Consider the following 19,601-nt stretch of genomic DNA (forward strand, 5'->3'; position numbering starts at 1 on the left):
TGCGACTTGCCGTTGGAGATGCCCTTACAACATAGATGTCGTCATGTATTTGACAGGGTGTATTTCCATTTTATAGTCAGTAGTACTCCACAATTAGAAAGAAAGGAAATCTAGATTCGATCTCTTGTATATAGAATCTTTTGGTGCTTGCCTCCTTGAGTATTCGTAGCATGGCAGATTCCTTGCTACAGCTAAGCTAATGCTAGACGAGTTGGTTGGTTTCAGAGAGATACCAGGCACACATAGCTGTGAAGGCTGGCTTTCTGCCATTGTGGACCTCCCCGCTGCAACTGCAACTGCAACTACAAGTGTGCATACAGAGTGAACGAGCAAAAAGTGAGGTGATTGTACTGGCTGGTGCAATCAAATCAGTGGTGACTGTCAGTAGGATCACACTGCATGCAGGCACTCGCACGCAGACAAGTCGTGATTCTGCCTAGGTAAACAAACACTTCTATCCATGAACTTCCTCTTCATGTGCCGTCTCTGTACCAACCAAAACAGAACAAGAAGCAGGATTGAGACAATTAAGCCTGACAAGATCTAGCATGGGAACTCAAGAGCTTGATCTCGTTCCTTTGAGATTGCGCTCTCTCCTTCCCCCTCCCTCCCTCCTTCCCCTCCTCCATCCCTTGGTGTCTCAGTCCTTTCATAAATGTAAATAAATAAAATATTATGGTATTGATCCCACATTTTTGTATTGACGTCAAATTTCTAGTATTTATCAATACATTTCTTTCGGTACGTCCTAATTATCTAGCACTAGCTAGATTCTTTTGGATGGATGGATGGATCTTATTTTCCTGAACCACTGTAAAAAAAAATTGCGGTAATTTTTCTGAGAGATAAAGTCAATGGAAAATTCCTATAAAATACCCCATATATATTTTTCAAGAAAGAACAAACTGTTGTCACAATACAACAAACAATCCGTGATAGAAATACCGCCAAGGATTTCAATCCTCCAATTTTTCTATGAAATTCTTTTTAGTCAAATAGGCCCTAGAAGTCGGGAGGGAGGCACCACATGGGAAAATGATGGCCACCCTTAATGTAGTATCGTGCTGACAGGATGTGCTCCACGTCATCACCATAATCATCAACACTTTGGTCTTTCCTACGGAATATTACGTCACCATATTCTGATTTTGTGTGGTATTCTTCCTCGAACTCTTGGTCCTCTTTGCTAGCTCCAGAGTGATGGTTCGAGTAGTATATGTGGTTTCTTTCTACACCTCCCCGCCCACCAGCTGGCATTTGCACCACCTTGGCGGAGCATAGTTGCCCCAAGAACAATGCGCAATTGCCCAAGCTACCCACCTCCTCCCACTCATATTTGCGTGCGTCATTATCAACATTTGTGACTTGGAACACCTTAAAGAAAGGCTTGCAGTTTCGCAACCATTGAACTCGCATATGTATGAGGCTTTGTCAAAGAACCAACTCATGCAACTAGGATCACCGCCACTTTGGACGTCCATCGGGTAGGCGGCAGTAACTATCGGTGCACCATCTTCATTAACACCAATGTCAAACGTGTACAAGGTCTTGCTATGTGCTAGGCCATAAAGCTCCCCACTGTTGAATATGATGTCCCCAACCGGCTCCATGTCACATCCTTGTATGGTCCATCTGCCCTCGAGACAGCCAATCTTATACAGTGCGATCTTGCGCCCAGTAGTCATGGCGACGAGAATGCAGTCACCCGAAGTGGGAACCTTGGAAACGATTATTTTCCAAATGAAGTCTCATTCATTGTGGTCAGTCAATCAAAAATGCCGCTGCTTCTCGGACAGCGGTACCTCGACACTGGAGAAGAGATTCACAATCAGGAACATGGTCGATCCGTCTACAGCGCCCATCCATCCTCCATCGTAGTAGGATCTTGATCTTTCAATTGCGGCGATCCATCCGCCATCGTACGATCCGATGAATTGCATGTTGCGCAGCTTGCTTGGGACTGGTACGTGGAGGAGCTCGCCTTCCTCGGGGCAGTAGATCAGGCGCTTCTCGGTGACCGTGCCTTGCTTGACAGGTGAGAAGAGCAGCAAAGGGAGCGCCGGCGGCGTTGGATGCTGCGACGCGGCAGCGCGCCACGACCTGCAAACAGCGGTGAAGCGTACACGGCTGAGCAGGGAGGCGGCTCTACCGCGGACCATGCCGAGGAGGTCGCCGGGGAGGTTTGACCAGTCCACTGCCTAAGGCGAGCACCGTTCTTGTTTCGTGGCCATGGTGCACGCGACGACGCCCTCGCAGTTGCGGCCGGATCCATTGCTACGTACATACATATAGAGGATCGATATGTATGTCCAGTTATGAAACAATTACGCCAACGTCACGGACTCGATCGGGCAATTACGTCTCGGGCCGCATCTCCAGTTATGAAACAATTACGGAAACAGCTAAAAAAAACAATTACGGAAACCCAATTCATACCTAAATATCCCTTAATCCTACAAAAAAGACTTAAATATCAACGATCCGGGCTCACTATACCGTATCGATCGGGACGTGATCGGATCTAGAGCCACCCATCGAGAGGCATCGACCATGGTAGTAGTAGTAGTAGGCGGCGGCGGCGGCGACCCCAGGTCGCAGATGCAAGCTGCAAGAGGGCGGCGGCAGAAGGCAGCTTCCCTGCCGTTGGATGTTCTGGTGGACATTGCGGCGCGCACCGACCCGGCCACCTTCGTGCGCTGTGCGGCCACTTGCGTGGACATGCGCTGCCGCGTCAAGGAATACATCAGCCTCCGCGCCCCCCTCCGCCTCCAGCACGGCGACCGCTTCGTGCTCCCCCTCCTGCGCGGCCACCTGATCTACGGGTCCCACGACTGGTCCAAGCCCAAGGAGAAGCTGTTTCTGCTGGACACCAGCGCACCGGATGCCACCAAGCTGCGCACATCAACCCGCGGGGGCTTTCCCCTCTCGTCGCGTGATGGTCTCGTGCTCGGCCGTGTGGGCGTGGCCAAAGAGCTCCGTGTGTGCGACCCGGCCACCGGTAGGAGCCTGACCCTGCCATCTGAACCGATGTTTCGTGGGTGGTCTGAGAAAAGTTATGTCTTGCTGGTTGGTGACTGTGATAAGGCGGCCACCTCCGTTGGCCGGCATTTTCAAGTGGTCAAGGCATGTCTAGATATATCACAATATGGCGGCAACCTGCAGTTCCAGACCTTCTCGACAGAGCATGGCGCGTGGGGCCTCTACACCGAGACCTGGCTTCCTAACCTACAAAGCAGGTTTTAACGAAGCCTCGGCAAGGCCCTGGTCACCGGCGGCGCTGTGCACTGGCTGTGCCAGACTGACACCGGATCCTACGTCCTCAGGCTCCGCGTCAAAGCGGCAAAGGTGATTGTGACGAAGCTCCCCAAAGGGTTCCCACACAACGAAGAGCATCAAAAACTTCTGGCAACATCGTCAGTGGGTGGGGATGTGCTCGTGCTTGTCGCCCACGATGATAAGATATCAGCTTGGGCACAATCGCAACATACAGCCAAGTGGAAGCAACGACCACATGTGGTGATCAACATGACGGAGACAATTTTGCGGTTCCTTGACAAGGCAGGCGGGAGCTGCATTCCGCCGACGAAGCCAGTCAAATTCAGCCTAGTGTGGTTCGCTGAGAAGAGTGGCACCGTGCTCATCAATGCATGTCGTGGTTCCTTTTGGCTCGACCTGCAGTCATGGAGATCGTGAGGTGGTTCTCAGATAATAGGGTCCCATACACGACCCAGAATATCCCTTATGAGATGAGTTTGACGGCTTGGGTTCCAACATTCAGTAGCACTTTGTGATTAATTCTTTGCAGTTCTGGTTCCATTCTCAACTTCATAATCAACAATAGAAGCACACGTGTACGACAAAATAATTAAAATTTTACAAGTTTTATTTTCCCCTTTGTATGAAAATTGTAGCCCCATTAATCGTAGCTCTACGGTTTTGCTAGTTTTATCCTGCTTTTGATAGCAAAGTTGTGGTTAGAGTTTTCATGCCTTGTTGTACGGTTTCATGCTTAGTTTCCCCTCTATATTGGGCTAATGCAAAGTTGTATCCAAGGTCAAGCCCCTTAGTACCCCATATCCCTATGCGTGGGAGCCTCGATGGAACAGTCTGGACACAGGGTGCTGTGGAGCTCGGCCTACAAAAAACTACACTGATGAATATTTCCCGGGTTGTTACAATTTACAAATTATAAGGTTGTGTTGTTTCCTCTGATGATAATCTTATCTGACCGGTTTCTTCTCTGTTTCTACAATCCAAAGTTATGTTCGTTGATTGGTTGGACAACTAGAAAAACACCAGCTCAATTGATTTCTGCTATTGCTTACCTGATGCACCCACATTTAAACTCACTCATCAAACTATTCAGAAAACTGCAGATACATTTTAGCTATATATTAGCACAATCAAGTTTCTGAAATGCGACCATGTCAGACCACTAGGAATTACTGCTTCAGTAGCTCTCAGTTCATTTATAAATGTTTCTGTAGTACCCATGTAAGATGCTCGAGAATTAACTTCTCAGTAATTGCGCTGCCATGTAGTTTCTCTGATGAGCACATGTCGTGGAACGTCAATAGGATGCAACACCGGCATAAAGGCCGGGTAATAGGAGCACCTGATCCAGTCACATCTAACAACCTAATCCACTACCTAGTAATTCTTTTCACTGACTCTAATCAGAACTAATAGATACTCCCTCTGTCTCACAATGTAAGATCGTTTTTGAAGCTATGTTTGCTTGAAAAATGATGTTATATTGTGCGATGGAGGGAGTACTTGCACTTGCACTTGCTTCTCTAACATAGGTTTTCTGCTACAGTACATTCAGCTGCTAGCAAGGAAATGCAACTCGGCTCACCCTTCTTCGATCCAAGACCTTCCTGTTCATAGTTACCCTGCAAGTTACGTCGAATGAAACATAGTTACCCTCCAAGTTCAGCTTACTATTGCCAGTTCATTAGAAGGGTTTAGACGCCTCTTTCGCACATCATTTGGAAGATTAAGATCCCACAAAAAGTGAAGTTCTTTGCATGGCTAACCATACAAGGAAAATGACTAACAGCAGATAATCTCCCAAGAAGGAATTGGCCTGCCAATCCTGTTTGCCAACTGTGTAACATTGACTTCAAGTCTGCTGTCCACCTGTTTGCAACTTGCCCATTTACTGCTACTGTCTGGGGCTAATTTCTGACCAAATTAAACTATCGGTTTGATCTTAGACCAAGCTTCAACAAGACTCGATCTCGCTGCTACAATGGTGGCTACACACTCTGGACAACATCCCCTCGCAACGTTGCAAAGATTTCTCCGCACTTTATGCTGATCTGGTGTCAGGTTTGGAAAGAAAAGAACAACAGAATCTTCAACGCCAAAGTCAATGATTTCATTGGAACATGCAACCTGATCTCTGATGAACTGCACATGTGGCTTAGAATCAAAGGCGTTAAATGGTTGGCACAATTATAGTGCAATTTGGCCCTCCCCAACCCCTGTTTGTACAGCTATTACCCTGGGTGTACATTTCTTTTTGGAATGCCCATACCCTGTATTTTCCATATGGAGTTTACCCTTAATGAATCAAAAACAGCGTCTGCTGTGTTTCATAAAAAAAGCAAATTCTGTACATACTACTATCTGTTGGCACAGGCCCGACATCGACGCTGTAATCTGACGTGTACTTCCGGTGAGAGGAACATACGACAGACTAGCAAGGCCCAATTTCTTTCTGGGCGAAACCCTAGTATAGGAGCTCAGCAGCCTAGCTACTATGGCTTGCTGGAAATGCACAAAGTGCACACGTACGCAATACACGAGATGCCGATTGATTGGAAAAGGCTCATGTCACACCCATTTATTTCTCTGATCTCACGGTTTGTTTACAAGGGGATACAAAGGATTATATAGCAGCTAGCTAGCCTACCACTAGTCCCTGCCGGACAGGTCTCTTACGTCGTGGTTAATTCCAACACTATCTATATATTAAGCAATCTCTCAATGTTTTTTGTAGCAGCTAGCACTTGTTTGCAGAAGCTGCATTTGTCATCGTGAGGCCATCCTAGTTTTAGCATGCGATCTGCAGCACAAAATTTTCTTTGCAGGAGCAGTCAGCGGTAGGAATTTCTTTTGCCCTGCCTTCAACTTTTAACTTCAACACTCTAGCTTCTTGGTGGCCTTGCTAAGGTCCAACTTGGTCGCCTTGGCCTTCATGTCGGTGAAGGTGAGTTCCTACTAGTGCCGTCTGTGACGAATCATGGTGGCGGAGTCCTTGATCCTCTTGGCGCGCGCATGGAACTTGCGCATCTCGTACACGCGCATGCATGAAAGGTTGGATTCCTCTTCCAATTCTGACTTTTTCCTACGAAGCTCCTTATCTTCAAATAGCGATTCTAATTCGTTTCCTGGAAACTCGCCTATCCAGCAAGGCGTATACGGGAAAGCTGAGTCCATCTCCCCAAATGGTAGTCCGCAGACCGGGTTATAATATGCTGAACACACATTGCCCATGTCTTGAAATTTCGAGCTGTTGCAATCATATGCCAGTACTCTTGTTTTTCTCCTTGTTGAAATTAAGAAGACAATCTCTTTATAAGGATGAAACCCAAGGAAACAATAATTTCCTTCATATCCCTCTTCAAGAAAGTTATCCTCTTCAACATCATATTCAATGTCAAGAATGTTATCCTCGTCAGAGTTCCATTCATATTTCTCTTCCACTGTCGCTCTGTAAATTTCATGTGTATTACCATTACGCTCAGGCAACGACTTACGGTGGTTAACATCCTGTAAGATCCATTGTCTACCCATTTGTTGAGCATAGTCCTCATGTTCAAAGGTCTTAAGAGTGGTATCATGGTTTAGCACCCATTCTATTTGACTGCATGATTCATTGAGATGCCAAAGCTGAAGAAGCGGACTCCTCTTATGAGATATTGCGCAATACACCCCTCTTAGTGATCTACCCAAATGGTGCTCAGGATATCCTTTTAGCGGAAGTTCACTGACACCTGGTAGTTTTATTACTCTGTATGTGTGATCGGACAAACACATTCTGCAAACATAAACAATCAGGTAAAACAGATTAATAACAACATGAGTGAATCGTAGCAGTATATATTTTGGGAGGATTTGTAGGATTTTCTAGAAAATTCCCATAGGATTTTTCCTACATTTGTTTGCTATGTATGACATTCATTTCATGGGAATGCACGTACTAGACTATTCGGATTGTGTTCATATTGACCTAATTCCTAAAAATTCATAGCATTAAGTGTGAGCATATCAAAAATTTAGAAGGGTTGATGTTGAGTGGAAATCACAATCTTTTACTTTGATTTGAAAATCCAACGAACCAGACGAGCCCTTGCTAAACGAGAATAATGAGATAGGAGCAAGTAAGTAGTAGTACCTCATGAGATAGCCATGCTCGCAATGGATGTAGAGCGTGCTTCGCGAGTAGACGACATGATAATGATATAGATTATACCACAAACCCGAATGCATGTTGTTGACGAGGGAAAGAATGAGCAATCCACCTTGGGTGGTGCTGTGATTGATCTCTGCTTATATAGCGACAGTACAGAGGGAGCGCCGAGCGCTAGCGAGAGCGCGTGGTAGATCGTGGGGATCGTGGAGATCGTGCACTGGAGCGTGCTGGACATGGGCGAGCGGGGGTTCTAGTCTATACAGTTAACACCCCGCCGCAGTTGAAGCATCCGGGGGGCGGATGCATAAACTGGAACGAAAATCTTGGAACGCCGTGGTCGGGAGACCCTTGGTGAGTACGTCCGCGAATTGTTGCTTGGTCGGCACATGGAGCACGCGGAGCTTGCCGAGCGCCACCTGTTCGCGGACGAAGTGGATATCCAGCTCTATGTGCTTCGTCCTCCGATGGTGAACTGGGTTGGAAGACATGTACACCGAGGAGATGTTGTCGCAGAACACCACGCTCGCCTTTGGCATGGGAATGGAGAGCTCTGCCAGGAGTTGACGAACCCAGCAGCATTCCGCAACGGCGTTGGCGACAGCGCGGTACTCCGCCTCCGCGCTGGAGCGGGACACGGTGGCCTGGCGTTTCGAGGACCAGGAGATGAGGGAGTCGCCGAGGTACACGGCGTAGCCAGACGTCGAACAGCGTGTGTCGGGGCAGCCGGCCCAGTCCGCGTCGGAGTATGCCACAAGGTCGAGCGACGGGGAGATGGAGTCCATGAGACGTGGTGCCCCGGAGGTAGCGTAGCACCCGTTTGGCGAGGGCGAGGTGCGGTGCGCGCGGATCATGCATGACCAGACAGCATTGTTGGACCGCGTAGGCGATGTCAGGGCGCGTCATGCACATGTACTGGAGGGCACCCACGATGCTGCGGTACTCGGTTGGATCTGGAACAGGTGCGCCGTCGACAGCAGAGAGCTTGCCGTGCGTGTCAACAGGCGTGGGCAGTGGCTTGCGGGACGTCATGTTGGCGCGCTCGAGCAGTTCCTCAGCGTACTTCTGTTGGGAGAGGAAGAAGCCGTGTTTCGTGCGGGTGACGGCGATCCCGAGGAAGTAGTGGAGGGAGCCGAGGTCCTTCATGGAGAACTCGCCGGAGAGTTGGCGCTGCAGCTGTTGAAGAAGCGCCGGCGACGAGGCCGTGAGGACGATGTCGTCGACGTAGAGGAGGAGGTAGGCGTCACCCGCGCTGCTATGGAGCACGAACAGCGAGGGATCTGCGCGAGAGCTGACGAAGCCGAGCTGGTGCGCGAAGGCCGCGAACCGGGCGAACCACGCGCGCGGTGCCTGTTTGAGGCCGTACAACGACTTGTCGAGGAGGCACACGTGCTCGGGGTGGTGCGCGTCGACGAAACCCGCAGGTTGTTGACAGTAGACGCGCTCGGCGAGACGCCCGTGGAGGAAGGCATTGTTGACATCCATTTGATGGACCGGCCAGTTGCGTGTGGCAGCAATGGTGAGGACGACGCGGATCGTGGCGGCCTTGACGACGGGAGAGAACGTCTCGTCGAAGTCCACGCCAGGTCGTTGAGAGAACCCGCGCAGCACCCAGCGTGCTTTGTACCGTTCGAGCGACCCGTCTGCCTTGAACTTGTGGCGGAAGAGCCATTTGCCGGTGACGACATTGACGCCGGGCGGTCGTGGCACGAGCCGCCAGGTTGCATTTTCCATCAGCGCCCTGTACTCAACCTGCATAGCAGACAGCCAACATGGATCTTGCAAAGCAGAGCGCACCGATCGGGGTATGGGTGATATGGCAGTGTCGGTGACAGTGGCAGTAAGGTTGTCGGCATACTTGGGGTTGGGCAGGAACTTGCCGGCCTGAGCACGCGTAGTCATGGTGTGGGTTGGGATGGGTGCGCGCGGCGTCGTGGACGCGGGGGCGTGGGTAATAGCGAAGGGGTGCTGCTGGGAGCAGTGGTGAGAGGGGTGGCCGGAGCAGCTGTTGGTGTAGAGGCCGTAGGCGAGGAGGTTTGCAGTGGTGTAGAGGCCGTAGGCGAGGAAGGGGCTGTGTTGGCGGGAGGGGTGTGATCTGCCATCGCGTCCACAGTTTGGTCAGGAGCAGCGGCGGGTCGTGTCCGCACAGTACGAGATCGCCGGGGAACGAACGGGAGCGTGAGCTCGTCGTCAAGGGGAGGCGTCGGGTCAGGTGGCGGTGCACTGGATTGGTCGCGAAAGGGAAAACGATGCTCATCGAAGACGACATGGCGAGAGATGATCACGCGCCCAGTTGCAGGGTTGAGACATCTATAGCCTTTGTGATCGATGGCGTAGCCGAGGAAAACGCACGGTGCCGAGCGTGGGGCGAGTTTGTGAGGGGTGGTGGCTGTGAGGTTGGGGAAGCATAGGCACCCGAAAACGCGCATGGCTGTGTAGTCGGGGTGAGCACCGTATAGAAGAAAGAACGGTGTCTGGTCGTGGCGAGGTCGGCACGGCCGTCGGTTGAGTAGGAAGGTAGAGGTTTGCAGCGCTTCTGCCCAGAAGGAGAAAGGCATATGGGCATGGGTTAGCAGTGATCTGGCGATGTCGTTAAGTGTACGGAGCGCGCGCTCGGCGCGCCCGTTCTGTGGAGAGGTGTAAGGGCATGACATACGTAGGGCAATGCCGAGCGAGGCGAAGAGGGTACGTGAGGAAGCATTATCGAATTCTCTACCGTTGTCTGTTTGGACTGTGAGGACAGGGAGATTGAAATGGTTTTTGACGAACGCGATGAAATTGCGGATGGTAGGAAAAACGTCTGATTTTTGGCGAAGAGGCAACGTCCATGCGAAATGACTGTAGTCGTCGAGCAACAACAGATAGTATTGGTAACCAGAATTGCTAGATATGGGGGAGGTCCAAACATCACTGTGTACAAGCTGAAACGGAAAATAAGATACATGCGATGATGAATTAAAAGGCAGTCTAGTGCTTTTGCCGAGTTGACACGCCTGACACACGCCGGTGGTGCTGGGTTCTGAGGTGATGACGGAGGAGCGCAGGGTCCGGTCGAGGGTGTCGATGGCGGGGTGGCCGAGGCGTTGATGCCAAAGGTCACGCGAGACCGCGGCGAGCGCATGGTGAGCATGGGTCGGTGGCGTGTACGGCAGGGGGTAGAGCTTGTCGTCGGCGTCGTTACAGCGGAGGATCACCTTCCTCGTTCTTCGATCCTTGAAAGAGAAGCCAAGATCATCAAACTCCACATTAACTGGGTTATCACGGGTGAGAGTTTTGACCGGGAGTAGGTTTTTGATTAGGTAGGGAGAGACGAGGATCTTATTGAGGTGGAGTGGGGAGTGGGAAGTGGGTATGGTGGTGTGACCTGTGTGCGTTACTGCAAGCGATGATCCGTCGCCGACTACTATGTGATGAGAGGAGCAAGGGTTGGCGGAGGAGAGAATACCTGACGACGACGCCATGTGCGATGAAGCACCTGTGTCCAGGTACCAGTCGGTGCTCGGGGGAGACGGCTGCTGCTGCTGCACCGTCAGGTTGTTGAGCGCGGCGATGAGGGCGCTCTGGTCCCACGCCGAGGTTGAGGACGAGGGCGGGGGAGCAGGCGCGGGCGCGGCGTTGTAGAGTGGGTGTGGGGCACAGCCGGGTACCAGGCAGTGGGCGGGGCAGTGTTGAAGGCGCCGGGCGCGGTTGCGTGGTGCGTGGCCGAGCCGGCGAATGGAGCAGCCCCTCCGGGACGTGGCCCAAGGATGCCGGAGCCTGGGGCGTGGGGGCGCCATGGCATGGGCCATGCGTGCACCATGCCGGTCCATGGCGCGGGTGCAGGAGCGGCAGGGCGAGGAGCTTGGGTGCCCCCGCCGGAGTTGTTGCCCCCGTCGGAGTTGCTGCCCCCGCCGGAGTGGTGGCCCCGCCCGCGGCCGCGTCGACCACCGCCGTGTCCGCGGTTGGTGCCGCCGCCATGTCCAGTAGCAGCGGGGCCCCCAGGATTGTTGGTGGTAGCTGGGGCCCGAGCAGCATGGAGAGCCGTGTCGGTGGTGGTGTCGGCGGCGAGTCGGCTCTCCTCAAGAAGAAGAAAGGCGCGGCAACGCAGGAGCGACGGGAAGGGAGTTTGCATGGTGAGAATGGGCACGGCGTACCTGAACCGGGGGTGAAGCCCACGGATCATGTTGAGAACCTGATCGCGGTCGGTAACGGTGGCACCGAGCTCGGCGAGGCGATCGGCGCAGTCTTTGAGGCGCGCGAAGGAGAGGATGGAGGAGCCGCCTTGCTCGATGCGCCGGAACTCGGTGGAGAGCGCCACCACCTGATGTTCGGCGTTCTCCAGGAAGAGGTCGCGGATGGAGCTCCAGATGGCGGCGGCCGTGGCGCCGCGCTTGTGGATCAGGCCGAACACCTCCGGGGTGACGCGGTTGTACAGCCATGAGACGATGTGGGCATCATCCTGGAGCCAGTACGGGTCCTGGGGCCGTGGCGGTCCGGTGATGTGGTCGCCGACCGCCTGCTTCTGGAACATCACCTCAAACAGGGTACGCCAGTGGGAGAAATTGGGAAGGTTCAGCGACAGCACGATGGGGACGTGCTGGTTGATGAAGATGCCCGCCAATGGAGAGACGGGCGGCGGCGCGGTGGAGGTGGAAGCGCCTGCATCGGAGACGAAGAGTGCTCCGCGGCTGAAGGCGGAGGGGGTCAGGAGAGCTGGGTTGGAAGGCGGCGTGGCCGGCGTGAGGGGTGCGCCGCCAGTGCCACCGCCAGGACGTGGGGGAGGAGGTGGGGGAGGTGGGGGCATCGACATGGCTCGAGAAGCAGTTGGAGCGGACAGCGGAAGATGTCTATAGGCAGGAGAAAAAACCAGCGTCTGATACCATGTTGACGAGGGAAAGAATGAGCAATCCACCTTGGGTGGTGCTGTGATTGATCTCTGCTTATATAGCGACAGTACAGAGGGAGCGCCGAGCGCTAGCGAGAGCGCGTGGTCGATCGTGGGGATCGTGGAGATCGTGCACTGGAGCGTGCGGGACATGGGCGAGCGGGGGTTCTAGTCTATACAGTTAACACATGTTACGGACGAGCCCTGCAGCCTCCCCTTCTCGAATGAAGATCCTCTTGTCCCACCGCTGAGTCGCCGATGAGAACACATGGATGACGTATAACTCCGGAGGCCACTCCGATTCAAGCAACGCATCATCATGGTCGTTGTGCGGTTCACCGGCAGCTAGCACACATGAACCAAAAATACCTCATAGTGTGTCGACATGGTCGGTTCGAACGCGAGGTAGGCACTTTGATCGAATCCCAACACGTTTGACCCAGGACGTTGGGGCAGACGCGCCCATCGGCGCGTGGCCGGGTTCACGACATAATCGCGCGGCAATGCATCGTCACACTCGTGTCTCAGACCGCGGCAAAGCAATAGGCCGTTGCAGTGGTCCGTGACCGTGACGCCCATGCAGGGCAAGAAGTCGAGCCCTCCAGAGATCGCGGGGCCAGTCGTGGGACGTGAGAAGAACTCTGAGAATCTAAGCCGGGTGAAGTTGATGAAGATCCCGCGCACCGAGCGCGAGAGCAGGTGGCCACGCAGGCGGGCATCGACGGTGTCGCGCCATGCACTGCAGACCAGCCGGGCCGCGGCTAGGGTGTGCGGCACGAGGCGCCGGAGGACCTCCGCGAGGACGTCGCTGGGTAGCACGACCGGATTCGAGGCCATTGCCGATCGCTCTCGTTCGCCGCTGCTTCTCGTTCGCCGCTCCTTTTCTAGTTTCCAGTCGTCCGCGATCCGCACGCGCCGCAGTGTTTTACTATATAACCGGCCGAGTGCTGCTACGTATGTTTTTGGTACGACATACAATCCAGGCCTGCTGATCGTGCAAAAATCGGACAGCGATTGGAGACTTATTGGACCTGGAGTAGTATACGAGGCAAAGTCTATATCTTTTTTTTTTGACTCGAAAGTTGGGGCCCATTATTATATTGCTTTAGTAAAAAGTTCACATATAAGGTAACAAATATGTCTCTTTTTTTTGAGGGGGGATTAGGGAGCTTTATTCAACACACACAACCCTGCGGAATCTGCTAAGAGGCTAGTTACAAGGAAACTAGGGGTAGAATCTATCCAGCAATCTGTAACATCCAAAGTGCTAGCATGCTTTGCACATAGATGGGCAGGAAAGTTTGCTGTTCTAGATACATGTTGAATAATACAAAATTTAAAGGAAGAAAAATGCTCCCGAATTTTGGATATGATGGGCGCCACTACCGATTTGGGCTCGTGGTGCTTAATACAGAGATTCACAATCTCCATGCAGTCTGACTCAAGTACTACCTTCTCGAAGCGCCTCGGAGCTGTGCAAAGATGATGCCATCCCGGAGTGCATAGGCTTCATAGATGAGGGGGTCAGTAATACTTGAGTAAGGTTTACACCAAGCTGCCATGAGGGAGGACTGAGACCTCGCCACCCCTCCAACCCCTCCGCCGCGGGCGTCAACGGCAATGCTGCCGTCCACAATGATCTTGATCCGGTCATCATCGGGAGGGCGCCAGCAATGTGACGGTGATGTAGGGTAGCTCGAGCTAGCAGAATTCCCCGCAATACTCGTCACCAGAAAACTCACACTTGGTAGAACTTTCAATTTCCAAAGTCGGGACCATAGCTGTTTTTCTGTCTCTCAAGCTTCGGTTATCGTCCCTTCCTCTAGAGCTTGCTGCTCGTTCTGAGTCATCAGAGATCGATATGCAGATTTTACAGTATAGCACCCGGTTCTTTCACACGCCCATGCCAGAACATCTTCACCCCCTCCCCACCTGAGTGGGATATTTAGTATTGCATCCGCATCAGGAGATATGAAGTTGTCTCTCAAAAAATCCATCTTCAATGTCCAGTTGTCCGAATCAATAAGGTCTGAAACCATGTTTATATTAGTATTGCCGATCCGGGCCACCGGAAACATGGACAAAGTTCCCGGAATCCACTTATCATCCCATATCGAGATAGTGGATCCACTGCCGGGATGCTTGAACAAGCCAGTTTTCAACGCATCTCTTCTGGCAATGATAGCTCGCCAAGTCACAGATGCAAATTTCGGAGCTGTGGCTTGCATAAAATCACAAGCTGGATAATACCTTCCCTTCAGGACCCGTGCACACAAGGAATTGCGATTGGTCATCAGTCTCCGTCTATGCTTTCCGAGGAGACTAAGTTGAACAATTCGAGATCCCTGAATCCCATCCCACTCTTATGTTTTGGGGAATTGAGTGACACCGGACAGCCAGTGCAAAGAACGACTGTCCAGATTGCTACTCCGCCAATACTTGGCCATACAAGATGCCAATCCTTACAAACATTCTTTGTCAGCTTGAAGCAACTCATACTGAAAGTGGGTATCGATTGTGCAACAGCTTTTATTCTCACCTCACGTCCAGCACAAGAAATCATACGTTTTGAACCACCTTGGAGTTTGGCACGTATCCTCTCCCCAATGTGATCAAAAGTTCCTCCGATTATCCGTGCCACCGGGGTGGGTAAACCAAGATAACGCTCACTGAAAGCTTCCACTGAAATATGTCTCTGTAGATGGCTAAATACTCACACCTGTCGATGAGTACATATTCGGGTATTTGCACGCCGGCCGGCTCGGATGACAGGGTTTGGCTGCTCTCGGTGACTGGGATCGTCCGCACAGACGTCTCTGTCCACGAGGGCAAGGACAAAGCCGTCAAGCGACATGAGGTGGAAGGTGTCGAAGCTAGTTGCTCTGCGCAACATGACCAAATGTTTCTACTAAATAAACACAAATAGCAGCAGGTGTGCACAGTTACTCAAGTAACTAAGCTTGTCATGAATATATTATCTCCACCAGTAGCTAGTAAACTGCCACAGGCATACACTAACATGCAACATGCTTCAGATTTAAGTATTTACTTTAATAAAACTGGGAAAGGTTGCATTGTGGAGATATATATTATATATTTAGAGCATAACTCCTTTTGAAAATTATCTCCCGTGGATGCATAATAATTGACATCGGAACATATTTGTTTTAACAAATCACGATTGCAGTATTGAGAAGTAACCTACCAATGGTAGTTCATCAATGTCTGAATCACTTTCATGTTCCATAAACCAATTTAGTACATATTGAACAATGGAAGTAACTGATAACCTCATTGGATTGTATCTCTGGTTCATTCAGCTAGATACACAAGAAAAAATGTTTACAAGAAAAGTGACACCATAGCTTGTCAACTTTCAAGAAACAAAAATAATATGATGGTTCTGTACTCATACAAATTTAATAGGTGAGATCACATAACCAAATACATGACTGCGAAAAAGACATTTCAAATATTGGGTAGACATATATCACTCAAAGCTTGATGATTAATTATTTGGGGATAGAGTCAATGCATTTGCCTCTTCTCCTGCCCTAATAATTCTGCATAGGAAAAAAATGTCATGGCTTGTAACCTCTCGGACAAGTCAACGTCAAATAGCAAGGAGGGATTCAGGTGTTGTTTACGTATTTCCTTCATCTCCAAGTCAAGGACGATAAGCACACGGCGCTGCTGATTTGTCCGCAACATCATCACATCGTTCCTCTCACCTGAACACTCAAACTGAATCATCGTGCTGCCACGAGGGACGTTGAATTCAAACAGCCGCAGCTTCTCCTTCATGTCGATCACGGCCTTCCGCTCCAAACCATCCTGAGATTATCCTCAACACGATTATGAGTACAAATCTCTTGATTACAGCTGAACATAGGGATTACGCGAATTTTGGGGAAGGGGAAATGGACAGGAGAGAGTGATAGGTAGCAGCCACGTCGTGCCGTCTGATCCTCTGGATGTGTCTAACCTCGTGTGCCTTGGTAGTAGGGGTGCATAGTTGGGCTTCTCATCACTTGATTCACGCCGGCTCAAAACGACTCGTGGGCTGGGCTTCTTCAGACGCTGGGGATGCTGTGCGGCTTGCGAGCTGTGGAGCCTTCAGGCTAGGGATGCTTTTTTTTTTGTGAACACTTCAGGTTAGGGATGCTGACACACTCCACTTTCTCTTTGCAAGCAACAAAGCTACACTGCCATTTTCCTTGCTAGCTGTTGTAACAAAGCATTCATTGCTACTTTGCTCGTCGCATCATCATCACCACAAGCAAAGAGCTAGCACACCAGATATTCCCAATAGCAACAAAAAATTGTCTTTTTTTTTAATTCTTTGCATTAACGAAGTTCAAATTGGCTTTCACTAGACACTACTAAAATGTACAGAGTTATTTTATACTCTGCATTAGCAAAGTATGCATGGAAAGGAATATAAAATACTACTCCATATAGCCTTAGCAAAACAAGTAAAAACATAATCGAAAGAAGTTTCAGTTTCAACAGGTCGTTAGTAAACAGACTGTCACACATGCATGCACTAACGTGCAACTTGCTTCAGATTTAAGTACTCAGGGGAAACAATTCACAGATATACAGCATAATAATTAACAAATCAGGATTGCATTATTAAGAAATAACCTACCAATAATGGTCACTTCCTGGTTCCATAAGCGAATTTCTTGTTGATTCAAGACTGGAATTACTTTGACTAGAAGTACTTGATAAGATCAATGGATTATTTTCTCCAGTTCATTCAGCAAGATATAGAAGAAGAAAAAAATGCTATTAAATAACTTACTTCGAAAATTTTATGAAACGCAAACAATATGATGGCTCAGTAGCCAGTACAAATTTAATTGGTGAGACCACACAATACCAAATACATGACTTGAAAAAAATTAACATTTTAAATAATATTAGGTAGCTAGCCATGTGCACCCAAAATGTTTGATCCATCCTTTTCAATGCATTTGCATCTTCTCCTGCCCTGATAGTTCTGCCTAGGAAAAGATTTTCATGCCCTGTAATCTCTCAGACAAGTCAACCTCAAATAGCAAGGAGGGGTTCTGGTGTTGCCTACGTATTTCCTTGGTCTCCAAGTCAAGGACAATGAGCAGGCAGCGTTGGCCATGTATCCGCAACATGACCGTGTTGTTCCTCTCCCCTGAACGCTTGAACTGAATCACCATACTGCCAACAGGGACGTTGGGTTCAAACAACCGCAGCTTCTCCTCCATATCGATCACGGCCTGCCGCTCCCAACCATGGCCACCAGGTAATTGTATCCACATGGTAATCATGAACACGTCAGCCACGAGGAACCGTAGCCTCCGGTCTGGTGACGTCCTCAGGTGACGCTGGACTGGTTTGTTGTTGGTGGGCATGGCTGGGAGCTCCACCGTGCCTAGCTTCCTCGTCGAGACGTCATACGTGAGGATCTGGCTGCCATGTTGGAGCCAGTGGATGACGCCGCCAGGGAGTACAACGGCGTCATCATGCTCATCGTGGTGATTCCCTAACGGGGCGCCAAAGTGTTCAGTGACAGGTCCCCAGCTGACATTGCCGTTGTCGGACAGTGCGGCCATCTGGATTCTCATGGAGTTTGCGGCCTTGAACTGGCACCAGGCCCGGTGGGCGAAGAATAGCAGGAAGGAGGAGCCGTTTACGCCATCTGCAGCAGTGAGTAGAACGCACGGGTGACAAGGGCATCCAATACAAGACCTGTCAAAGGAGATGCCCGGCGGTTTGGAGAGGAAGGTGCGGTCGCCGGTCATGGGGTCGTACACGCACAGATCAGAGTATCTGTGCTCGTGGACATAGTGGCGGCGGACGAGGACGATGAGGCCCCCGCGCGACGTCACAGGGTCGTACCGGCCGAGGAGATCGTCGGCGGCGCTTCGTGCCACGAAGGGCGCGAGGTGCTTGTCGGTGAAGCACATGGCGGCCGGCGTAGCCGGGTGGACCAGAGAGACGAAGGGCTTGCGCCGGTGGTTCTTGCGCCTGTGGCGACGGGTGTGGGCGAGGAGGATCCGCGTCGGCACGACGCCCGTGGCAGCTTGTCGGATGAAGGAAGGGTCCGCGATTTCGCGGCGAAGGGACTTACTGGTGGCGGCGCAGCGTACGATCGTTCTGGCGTCGGAACGCGCGGCGATCGCCAGCAGGAGGTCCGCCGGTAGCATCCGCGACGCCCGCGGCGCGCGAGGGTTGTTTTTCTGTTGGCGTTTTCGTGGTGCCATTGGGGCGGTGGATGTGCAGTTATGACGCTAGTTATTCAGTTGAGGGAATGAAAAGATTGTGGATTAATTAGTGCGTTTGTTTAGACGGAAACACGTATCTTTAAATCGAATAGACTCTTCCTAAAAAAAATAAAAAAATCGAATAGACTCTTTCACGATCGCAACTAACGCAATGCAAGGAAAAGATTGCAAATTATGGTTTCAACGGAAACTTAGATCAGGAGATGAGGCCCTTAAATATCTCTTGAGAGCAGTTAGTATATGCAACGTACTTCATCATCTTCCAATCCGGTCAACAGACATCGCATAATTATGCTCCAGAGAAGATCGCGGGATTCGTACAATTCAGTTGACACTACGTGCATGGTTGGGTCCACTGTAAGTGAGATAGTTCTTGGGGTTTAGGGTTTTCAAATTGATCCCTATAAACCGCAGACGAGGGAGTAATAATTACGAAAAATATAGGTGTATGGCGAGACGCCAACTTCGTGGTATGATCACTCGGTGTAGCAGATAGTTGTTAGAGATACGACAGAAAAACGAAAAGAAGAAGAATGAAATCAAGCACAGATGAGACGCAAGATTTATCTTGTGAAACCCCTCTAAAACAAAGGGGGAAAAACCACGGGTGACAACCAAAAAATCGTCATTATGTCGGGCGAGTTTACAAATGCCGGGTTTTCACTGGCCCAAGCCTCTCGATGACGGGTCTCCACTCCGCTCCACTTGTTAAAAGTTAGCATTTATATTTATATATGAATTTGGATCATAACATAACAAAAGAATATGTTCATTCAGCACTTGTCGGTCCATATGACGTTTCAGTGATTTGCGTTTGTATACAGGCGTCGCGACATTGCACCGTTGTGCAGTAACGATGTCCTGATAATTATGTTAGGTCAAGGGTAGATTATAACCTCCAAAAATACCTTTCATGTCCATATCCAACCATATTGTGCAAGCAACACTTCTATTCTTATGGTTTGGAGAGTAGTGTTGTACTCTCCAAAAATAACTTTTGTTGAAAAAAATTGTTGAAATTGTACCAAGTGTATTTCATCTAACTCTAAAT

General features: G+C 50.5%; 2 pseudogenes; one reads left to right on the forward strand and one right to left on the reverse strand.

Moving 5' to 3' along the window:
* The first annotated feature begins 2,496 nt into the window (after window positions 1-2,496).
* On the forward strand, window positions 2,497-3,791 carry LOC123140697 (uncharacterized; annotated as a pseudogene).
* A 2,437-nt stretch (window positions 3,792-6,228) lies between these two features.
* LOC123140698 (uncharacterized) lies at window positions 6,229-13,173 on the reverse strand (annotated as a pseudogene).
* Window positions 13,174-19,601: the final 6,428 nt, after the last annotated feature.

The sequence above is a fragment of the Triticum aestivum genome, chromosome 6D (genome assembly GCF_018294505.1).
Source record: "Triticum aestivum cultivar Chinese Spring chromosome 6D, IWGSC CS RefSeq v2.1, whole genome shotgun sequence".
Taxonomy (NCBI): domain Eukaryota; kingdom Viridiplantae; phylum Streptophyta; class Magnoliopsida; order Poales; family Poaceae; genus Triticum; species Triticum aestivum.